The sequence below is a fragment of the Cnephaeus nilssonii genome (genome assembly GCF_951640355.1).
Source record: "Cnephaeus nilssonii genome assembly, chromosome: 13".
NCBI lineage: Eukaryota > Metazoa > Chordata > Mammalia > Chiroptera > Vespertilionidae > Cnephaeus > Cnephaeus nilssonii.
Window position 1 is genome coordinate 81,526,588 of NC_137084.1, and position 10,761 is coordinate 81,537,348.

Sequence of the window (10,761 nt, forward strand, 5' to 3'; positions counted from 1 at the left end):
TGGTATGCTTGAAGTTGTCCCAGAGGCTCCTTAAACTATCTTCATATTTTTGGATACTTTTTGCTCTTCTGATTGAGTGTTTTTTACTTCCTCATATTCCAAATCATTGAACTGAGGTCTCAGAATCCTCTACTCTACTGTTGAATCCCTGTAAATTATTCTTTATTTCCATTAGTATATGCTTAATTTCTCACTAGTCCTTTTTCATGTCTTTGACATTCTCACTAAGATCCTTGAAAGTCTCACTAAGCCCCTGACGCTCTCATTAAAATCTTTGAGCATCCTTATAGCCATTGTTTTGAACTCTGTATCTAGTAGTTTGTTTGCTTCCATTTCATTTAGTTCTCTTTCTGGAGATTTCTTCTGTTCTTTCATTTGTGACATGTTTCTTTGTCTCCATATTTTGGCTGCCTCCCTGTGTTTGTTTCTATGTATTAGGTAGAGCTGCTATGTCTCCTGGAATTGGCAGAGTGGCCTTGTGTAGTAGGTGTCCTGTAGGCCCAGTGGCTCAGCCTCCCCAGTCACCTGAGCTGGGCACTCTAGGTGCACCCTGTGTGGGCTGTGTGCAGTCTTATTGTAGTTGAGCCTTAGTTGCTGTTGGTGTCACTGGGAGGAATTGATCTCCAGGCCAATTGTCTGTGAGGACCAGCTGTGACTAAGTGGAAGAGCTGCTGTGCAGGAGACACCCCTATGGAGCAGGACTTGCTTCAGTGGGGCTTTGCTGATCACTGAGTCTGCCCCTTGAGTGTGTCACTCGTGGGTGTATAGAGTTGTAATCTGGCATGGTCTGAAACTGTCCACTGGTTGCACTAGCTCTTGGACCTCCCGGGAGGTGCAAAGTCAGCCACCGCCTGGGGACACCTGACAGGGGTTGCAAGGCGATCTGCAGATGGCTCCTACTTGTGTTGGGCTTCGAAGTGCCCAGGTGATGCCAAGCTGTCTTGGGCCAATTATTGATAGGTTTGGGGCACGCTGACCCAGCTGCTGCTTGTTTGAGAGATTTTAGAAAAGTCTGAAGCCTGAGCCAGGACAGGCCATTCATATGGAAAAGCTGCTGCATACAGCTGGGGTGTGGCTGCACATTGGATGGGGCGGGGTCTCAAGGAATCACCAGGGTGGAGGGAACAGTGTGAGCCAGGCAGATGGAAACTCAGATATGGCTGCCAGTCAGCTCTGTATTGGGGAGATCTAAGCATAGGAACAATGACCCCTGTATAGGAGAAAGCCGCCCCTGAGTTCCTGCTTCAATACCAGGCAATCCAGTTCCTCTCTCTATGTCCATGGACCGCCCCCCCCCCCCCCCCCCCCACACACACACACACAAGCCTCTGGACGAGGCTCTCCCTGCATGGCTTTGCTGCATCCCCTGGAAAAGCAAGCGATTCCCTGACACTCTGCCTCAACCTGGGCCCACATGACACCTCCTAGATCTGGGCACAGGGAGGGTCTCCGCCCTGCCAGGTAAACCCCTATGGGCCCACAGGTGCCCCCAGGGCAGCAGAGCCTGGCAAATGCCAATGACCTCCCCACCCTCTGTGGTAGGAAACATGGAGTGAGGCACTTGCTGTGCAGAATTTGATTCGTGTTCTATCTCCTCACCCTGGGCTCTGGGCCTGTTGGGAGGAGGAGGCTGCCCTGGGCTCTGGGCCTGTTGGGAGGAGGAGGCTGTCCTGGGTTCTGGGCCTGATGGAAGGTGGAAGCTTCCCTGTCCGGCAGACCAGCCTGAAGACCCACCTGTGAGGGACTGGGAGGGACTGGGGCACCACAGGCAGCAGGGCCCTGGGACAAGTCCCAGGCTCAGGGACTCTCTAACCACACCCACTCTCTGCCCCTCCCCCAGGTGGGGGTGGTTGCCTGGAGTCCCCACCCAGAGCTCAGACAATTCTCATCCCCAACCACCCTGGAGAGCGAGGAGGAGGAGGGAGGCTGAGGTCTTCCCCCACCCAGTGAGTGCTCCCCTCCATGCTCTGAGGGGTCCCCTCCCACCACCTCATGCAGGTAACTCCGTGCTGATGGAAGAGCTGGGACTGAGTAAGGCCTGTTGGCTTGGGAAGGCGTGAGTCAGGGCCTCACTACAGTGGCGTGTTGCTGCAGCCAATGCCGCACCCACTGGCTCTCCAGCCAGGGGAATGGAGGGCGCGGGGCGCGGGCAGCCCAAGAGAGCAGCACGGGTGGCTGCCTCGCTCCCAGAGAGATGGCCCCAGCCTCCTTCCCTCCCAGGTTCAGCAACCAGCCTCCTGGTCCCGGTGGGGAGCGCACTGCCACCAGGCCCTGCCCTCCTCCTCTGCGGAGCTGGGTCTAGACGGTCCCTCTCCTTCCACCCTCTTCCCCTCCGGCTCCCTGCCAGCTCCAGGTGCCCTGGGTGCCGGCTCCATCCCAGTGCCACAGCGCCCTTCAGCGTCCCTGAGGATAGCGCAGACCCTCGCGTCACCGCCTCCTGATGGGGTGCCCTCACCCTTTGGTTCTGGGCAGATACTCACGCTGCCCAGCTTCCCCCCATGGACCCGAGAGGAGGGGACCGAGAAAGCAGCTCCCCCTGCCCCAGCCCTGTCCCGCCACAGTGGTCCTGGGTGCAGGTTTGGGGCTCCAGTGGGGAGGCCCAGCCGGCAGAGGCCTCCCTTCTGTGGCCTCACTGGCTCCGGCACCTGGTCCGAGCCCTGCCTGTCCAGAGCTGGGAGGCCTCGCGCCACCTCTCAGGGACGGACTCCTGCCCACCCTCAGGGTGGCCGACGGCTGCAGGTGGGCCTGGCCTCTGCTCATCACTGAGCCTCACGGGTTAGGAGACCAGAATGTGCCCGGGGAGCGGCTGCCAGCCCACACCTGGGCCTGCCCTCCGTCCGTGAGGCGGGGACACGATGCCCACCCCTGGAGGGCGCGGGCAGCCCGGCCGGCACGCCCATTCCGCAGCCTCCGCAGAGCCTGAGAAGCCTGCTTCCTAAGTGGCCTTTCTGTTGCCCTCATGCCCATGGGCTGGTTTTCTAGGGGATTAGTCCCGGGACTGGTGTGGCCAGTCCCCACCCCGGGCTGTCTTCCTGGCATCTCCCAGGGAGGCTTATCAGCGGCTAGGCAGCTGGTGAGCAGTCAGATCAGGGAGTGCAGGAGGAGGTGGGGAGTTTCCGGCTCGACAAGGCCCCACACTCAGCCTCCTCACTGCGCCTCCCCGCCCAGCGCGGCTCCTGTGGAGCGCTCCCCCCCCACCCCCGCCAGGCCGGGATCCCCCTTTCCGTGACTCGTGACTCGGGGTGTGTGAGTGCCACTGACTAAGCCACACCCAGAGCGCTGGGCCTGGGCCTCCCAGAGGTGCCTCCCCTCCCACTGTGAGCTGACTTCCCGAAACCAGCCCACGGCTCAGGGCTTCCCCCTGCCGGCCTGGCTGTGGGTGTGCACTTAGCAATGCCTGTCACCAAGCCCCTGCCACAGTCCCACGCGCTCCCCCCATGCTGCCTCTGTCCAGGGTGGGGACCACTCAGCGCCCCTCTGACCTGTGAGGTCCTTGACCACCAGCCACACAGACCTACCATCTGGTCCATCACCAAGAACAGCTGGTCAGACCACACCCAAGCCCCACGCCCAGCCCCAGGGCCAGGTCCACAGCTTCTCTCCAGATCCTGTCACCAAGGGCCCTGCCAGCAGAGGCGACAGTGACCCTGCCTCCTATTCCCCCCTCCACAGTGACCCTGTCTCCTGCTCCCCCCTCCACAGTGACCCTGCCTCCTATTCCCCCTCCACAGTGACCCTGCCTCCTATTCCCCCCTCCACAGTGACCCTGCCTCCTATTCCCCCTCCACAGTGACCCTGCCTCCTGCTCCCCCCTCCACAGTGACCCTGTCTCCTGCTCCCCCCTCCACAGTGACCCTGCCTCCAATACCCCCTCCACAGTGACCCTGCCTCCTATTCCCCCTCCACAGTGACCCTGCCTCCTATTCCCCCCTCCACAGTGACCCTGCCTCCTATTCCCCCTCCACAGTGACCCTGCCTCCTATTCCCCCCTCCACAGTGACCCTGTCTCCTGCTCCCCCCTCCACAGTGACCCTGCCTCCTATACCCCCTCCACAGTGACCCTGTCTCCTGCTCCCCCCTCCACAGTGACCCTGCCTCCTATTCCCCCTCCACAGTGACCCTGCCTCCTATTCCCCCCTCCACAGTGACCCTGTCTCCTGCTTCCCCCTCCACAGTGACCCTGCCTCCTATACCCCCTCCACAGTGACCCTGTCTCCTGCTCCCCCCTCCACAGTGACCCTGCCTCCAATATCCCCTCCACAGTGACCCTGCCTCCTATACCCCCTCCACAGTGACCCTCCCTCCTATTCCCCCCTCCACAGTGACCCTGTCTCCTGCTCCCCCCTCACAGTGACCCTGTCTCCTGCTCCCCCCTCCACAGTGACCCTGTCTCCTGCTCCCCCTCCACAGTGACCCTGCCTCCTGCTCCCCCCCACAGTGACCCTGCCTCCTATTCCCCCTCCACAGTGACCCTGCCTCCTATTCCCCCCTCCACAGTGACCCTGCCTCCTATTCCCCCTCCACAGTGACCCTGCCTCCTATTCCCCCTCCACAGTGACCCTGCCTCCTATTCCCCCTCCACAGTGACCCTGCCTCCTATTCCCCCCACAGTGACCCTGCCTCCTGCTCCCCCCTCCACAGTGACCCTGCCTCCTATCCCCCCCTCCACAGTGACCCTGCCTCCTATTCCCCCCCCACAGTGACCCTGCCTCCTATTCCCCCCTCCACAGTGACCCTGCCTCCTGCTCCCCCCTCCACAGTGACCCTGCCTCCTATTCCCCCCTCCACAGTGACCCTGCCTCCTGCTCCCCCCCATGGCCCAGCAGGTGCTGAGAATGGAGGCAGGAGTTTCCCGAGGAGGCTGCAGCTCCTTCAGTCTGTGACTAGGAACCAGGCAAATGGGTGGGGAAGGAAGGAAGATGGGGGAGGGGACTGGTCCTCTCCACCCCACCTCCACATGCCTGACCCCTCTCTCTGTGTCCTCCACATCTTGAGTTCCTGCCTCTTCATGGACCTCCACCTGCTTCCCTGCCCATCCCCCCAGCATTCTGGCTGACTCCATCCCCCTCTTCCTCCTGCTTTCTCTCTCCTGCCTGTCTTCTGGCTCTTCCTTTTTTGTCTCTCTCATCTTCATTTTTCTGTCTTTATTTCTAAATCTACTTTACTTTCACCCAGCTGGCGTGGCTCAGTGGTTGAGCATTGACCTATGAACCAGTAGGTCACAGTTCAATTCCCAGTCAGGGCACATGCAGGAGTCAGCCGATCAATGATTCTCTCTCATCATTGATGTTCTATCTCTCTCTCCCTCTCCCTTCCTCTCTGAAACCCATAAACATATTTTAAAATAAATAAATCTACCTTACTCTCTTAATTACTCAGTCTTTTTGCCCATGCACACCTCTCATCTTTCCCTTCCAAAATGCTAAGATGGGAGATAAGAGAGCCACTGACCTTCCATTGATTTCACACACACACACACCCCGACCCCGCGATCCTGCCAGTGTCCGAGCTGAGGCGCAGGAGCCGGCCCTGGTCACACAGCCGCCTTCCCGCGCCCAGCCCCGGGGGCGGGGGGGGGCTCACACAGTGCCCGGGCCCACGCAGCTGGGTGGTGAGAGTGCGGCAGCCTCCCTCAGAAATGGCACATGCGACCGAAGGAAGCACTTCTGCTCCGTGACCCCCGCCCCCACCCGTGGAGCCTTCCGAAGAGTTCGATGCCTGTGCCCGCCTTGGCACCTGCTGGGCACCCAACCCCCACCCCGCTCCTTTCCTGGACTGCAGTTTGCTCAGCTTTGCAGGAGAGGGGACAGGACGACACCCCCAGCTTGCTCGGCTCTCCCAATAACTGGGCCTGAATCCCGTGGGTCACCCCAAGATGACTGCGAGGAGGAAGAGAGGAAGGAGTCCTAGAGTTCAGGTGGTTCCCGGAAGTGAAATAGAAGTGTCTGGGTCTGATCCCTGGAACCCGATGCCCAGGGGCCCGACTGGACTCTGGAAGCCTGGACAGAAGACACCATTGCTGCCCGAGTGACTCCTGCCATGGCTGTCAACACCTGCCACCCGGCACCCAGCACAGCCCTCCGGGCGCCGGCCTGAGCCCGCAGAGGCGTGAGCGGGCAGGGCGGCCTCCACCTGCTCGGGTGCAGCAAACTCGCCCTCACCTCTGCCTCCACCTTGGTAATGGGACCACTCTTGCCAGTCACTCGGAGAACCAGGACTCCCCCTGGACCCTCCCCCTGGACCCCCCCCCCCTGCCCCCGACCCTCTCCCTGGACCCTCCTCAGCCTCATTTTCCCAATCTAATTAGTCACCAAGTCCAATTCACGTGTGAAATTCCTCCTGGTACTCACCCTGGGTCGGGACCCCTCCTCCCACTGGGATTTCTGCCGTAGTCCCTGCTACTCTCTCCACCCCAGCCCCCCACCACTCTGCCCTGCTGTTGGGTGGGGGAGTCTCCCAAAATTCACACAACAAAAAACAACAGTCACCCTGTTTACACAATTGCTACTGGCTGCTTGTTGCTTAGAGCGGTGACCTCCACACCTCTCTGATCCACTGGTAACAAAAAAGTTAGCCCCATCTGTAGCATAGGTCTATTTATTTATGTATGAACTAGAGGCCCAATGCATGATTGAATCATGCACGTGTAGGGTCCCCTACACGCTTTCACTTTTTGCGGTGGAGCCGGGTGCCAGAGCAGACAGGCACCCAGCTCCCCCACTTTTGATGGTCCGTAGCCGCTGACGGGGGCTACCCTGCTGTTGAGAGGGGCAGGGGACGGGACTCCCGCCCCCTGCGCCTCTCAACAGCCGCTGAGGGGGGCTGCTCGGACACCTGGCTATCTTGCCATTGAGAGGCGCAGCTGGGTGTCCGCGGCAGGCTCCCTCAGCGGCCGCGGATCTGGCCGTTGAGAGGCACAGGGGGCGGGAGTCCCCCTCCTGTGCCTCTCAACAGCAGGGTAGCCCCCCTCAGTGGCAGCGGATCCGTGCCTCTCAATGGCCAGATAGGCCACCCCGAGTCCCGCCCCCCAGCCTCCCGCCGCCCAATCGTGGGCATAGCGGAGTGATGGTAATTTACATGTTACTCTATTATTAGATAGGATTATGTTTACAGGTACAATGATCATCGGCCAATACCTGAAGGACAATAACCTTTAGAGAAAATTGCTCACATTAGGAGATTTATATCTATATTTCAAAATCTCTGGATAGTTCTGAATGTTTCTGGCCAGCTTCCGTCAGTTACGACAGCCCATCGATGTGGGAGTTTTAGCTTGGGGGAAAGACAGTGAAGAGCACACTCTGAGCTTAAAATACACAAGCAGAAGCTGTAGTGCTTCCGGCCTTGCACAAGGCTCGATGGGCGCGAGGACCCAGTCTGGGAGCGTCTAGTCTGCAGGCGGCCTGCACCAGGGTCCTGGCTTTGTGCGAGGCTCTTCCCGAGCCGGCGCCGCCCGGGGCTCCTCATCCCTGGAGCCCCGCGGGACCGTCCCCCAGCCCAGCCGGGCCGGCATGCGGAGGCCCCAGTAAATATTGGTGGAATCCACAGCTGGTTCCCGACACAGATGGCCTGTCTGCCCTGCGGAGGCTCTTCCCCTCTCAGCCCCCACTTTCCACCTGACCCCGTCCTGTTCATCCTCACAAGCTCAGTGCAAATGCCGCCTCCTCTGGGGAGGCAGCCCCAACTTCCAGCCCTGCGGGCTCTTTTCCCAGCATTGCTAGCATGTCAGTGCATGTCCGGGCCATGTCTGGGCCACGTCTGGGCCATGTCAGTGCATGTTTGGGCCATGTCAGTGCATGTCTGGGCCACGTCTGGGCCATGTCAGGGCCATGTCAGTGCATGTCTGGGCCATGTCAGTGCATGTCTGGGCCATGTCTGGGCCATGTCAATGCATGTCAGGGCCATGTCTTGGCAATGTCAATGCATGTCAGGCCATGTCAGGACCATGTCAGTGCATGTCTGGGCTATGTAAGGGCCATGTCAGTGCATGTCTGGGCCAGGTCAGGGCCATGTCAGTGCATGTCTAGGCCATGTCTGGGCCATGTCAGGGCCATGTCAATGCATGTCTGGGCCACGTCTGGGCCATGTCAGGGCCATGTCAGTGCATGTCTGGGCCACGTCTGGGCCATGGCAGTGCATGTCTGGGCCATGTCTGGGCCATGTCAGTACATGTCAGGGCCATGTCTTGGCAATGTCAGTGCATGTCAGGGCCATGTCTTGGCAATGTCAATGCATGTCAGGGCCATGTCAGGGCCATGTCAGTGCATGTCTGGGCCAGGTCAGGGCCATGTCAGTGCATGTCTGGGCCACGTCTAGGCCATGGCAGTGCATGTCTGGGCCATGTCTGGGCCATGTCAGTGCATGTCTGGACCATGTCAGTGCGTCTGGGCCATGTCTGGGCCATGTCAGTGCATGTCAGGGCCACGTCTTGGCAATGTTAATGCATGTCAGGGCCAGGTCAGGGCCATGTCAGTGCATGTCTGGGCCAGGTCAGGGCCATGTCAGTGCATGTCTGGGCCAGGTCACGGCCATGTCAGTGCATGTCTGGGCCATGTCAGTGCATGTCTAGGCCATGCCTGGGCCATGTCTGGGCCATGTCAGGGCCATGTCAGTGCATGTCAGGGCCATGTCTTGGCAATATCAATGCATGTCAGGGTCATGTCAGGGCCATGTCTGGGCCTTGTCTGGGCCATGTCAGTGCATGTCTGGGCTAGGTCATGCTCTACCTTATTAAAGAGCATCAGAGGCCAGGAAGGCACAGTGTCCATCTGTGTGTTGGCGCCCTGAACACTCCATCCATGTCTGATGCATGAGACTCTCACACAGCTGGGGATGGGGTCAAAGGGCAGTCTGGCCCAGAGGCTTTCAAGTTCAAGAACGTTGGTTCTGGGCTGGGGACAGGGAGAGGATGGGGCCAAGCGTTATCCTGTGAGAGCCCTCCAGGACCGTGTCTGCTCTCTGGCCCTCACGAAGTGCCGCTCTCTGATGGCCTTTCAGGCAGGAGGTGAGGTCTGTTTGGAGGAAAGCGGGGACGGGGTGAGGGAGTGGGCCTCGGCCACGCGGCGGCACTGTGGCTGCATCCCGCAGCTCCACGGCGGCCGGGCCTCCAGGAGCCAAGCAGCCTCTGTGGCCAATGCTCTAGGAGAGCCGGAGGCACCAGCATCATCAATAAGTGATGGTCTGCGGGACCTGGCAAGGCCGGGACCGACCATCTAAAAGCATTCCCTCTTCCAACAGGGTCACCCCAGTGAACTCATTTGTTAATGGCCCATCAACTCCATCATCCACATGGAAACCTGAGTCATCCCCAGCTCCTCAGCCAGTGTTCTGGGTTCTGTGTCAGCAATGTCTGAGCCAGCAGCCCAGTGTCCTGTACCAGCCACGCGCCGTGGGTCAGCCTGCCAAGCACTGGCTGGGTGGGGTCTGCCATTTATCTCAGTTTCCTCATCTGTAAAATGGGAACATGAAGACTTAGTTTGCGCCAGCCTGTGTGGCTCAGTGGTTGAATGTCAACCTATGAGCCAGGGTCACGGTTCCATTCCCAGTCAGGGCACATGCCTAGGTTGCAAGCTCGCAATCCCCAGTGTGGGGCGTGCAGGAGGCCCCTGATCCATGATTCTCTCTCATCATTGATGGTTTTTGTTTGTTTTGTTTGTTAACCCTCACCTGAGGATATTTTTCCACTGATTTTTAGAGGGAGTGGAAGGTAGAGAGAGAGAGACAGAAGGAGAGAAATGTCAATGTGAGAGAAACACATTAATTGGTTGCCTTCGCACATGCCCCAACCAGGGCTGGGGATGGAGCTTGCAACTGAGGTGCATGCCCGTGACCAGAATCGAACCCGGAACCCTTCAGTCCACAGGCCGATGCTTTTTCCACTGAGCCAAGCTGGCTCAGGCTCATCATTGATGTTTCTCTCTCTCCCTACCTCTCCCTCCCTCTCTGAAATCAATAAAAATACATTTTTTTAAAAAGACTTGGTTTGCAAGCTTATGGGACAAACTTAGATCTCTTGTGTGCACCCATCCGCTGCCTCTCTCTGGTATGCCCTGCACTTCCCCTGCGGACCACCCTCCTCCAGGCCTGGGCCCTCCTTCACCGGCCCCCGCTCCCCCGACTCTGGTCAGAGTTCTCTTTCTGGGGCAGGAACTGTGTGTTCAGCTAAAGTTACAGCCACATTTCAACACCTTCTGTGGGCCAGGCACTGCTCTGGAGCTGCAGGCGTAGGCAGATGAGATCTTGTGGGAGCCCAGCACGGGGTCTGTAAGCACTTAAGACAGTTTTATGGGGTGAGGGGCGCCCGATGCCCTGTGCAGATGAAGTTTTGTTGAGTTGTACACTTGAAATCTATATGATTTTGTGAACCAATGTCACCCCAATAAATTCAATAAAAAATAAAATTTTAAAAAGGAAATATTAGCCCTAGCAGGTTTGGCTCAGTGGATAGAGCATTAGCCTGCGGACTGGAGGGTCCGGGTTAGATTCCGGCCAAGAGCACATGCCTGGGTTGCAGGCTCGGTCCCAGTAGGGGGTGTGCAGGAGGCAGCCATTCAATGATTCTCTTTCATCATTGATGTTCCTACCTCTCTCTCCCTTCCTCTCTGAAATCAATAAAAATATTTTTTAAATATTATACACACAAAAAAGTACTGTTTTAGCTAAATGATCACTAAGCTGAGATTCAAACTGAACCCATTCTTTCTAATTCACCACCTCATCTCCACGGCCCCTCACCTGCCCTCCTGTACCTCCCAGCCCACC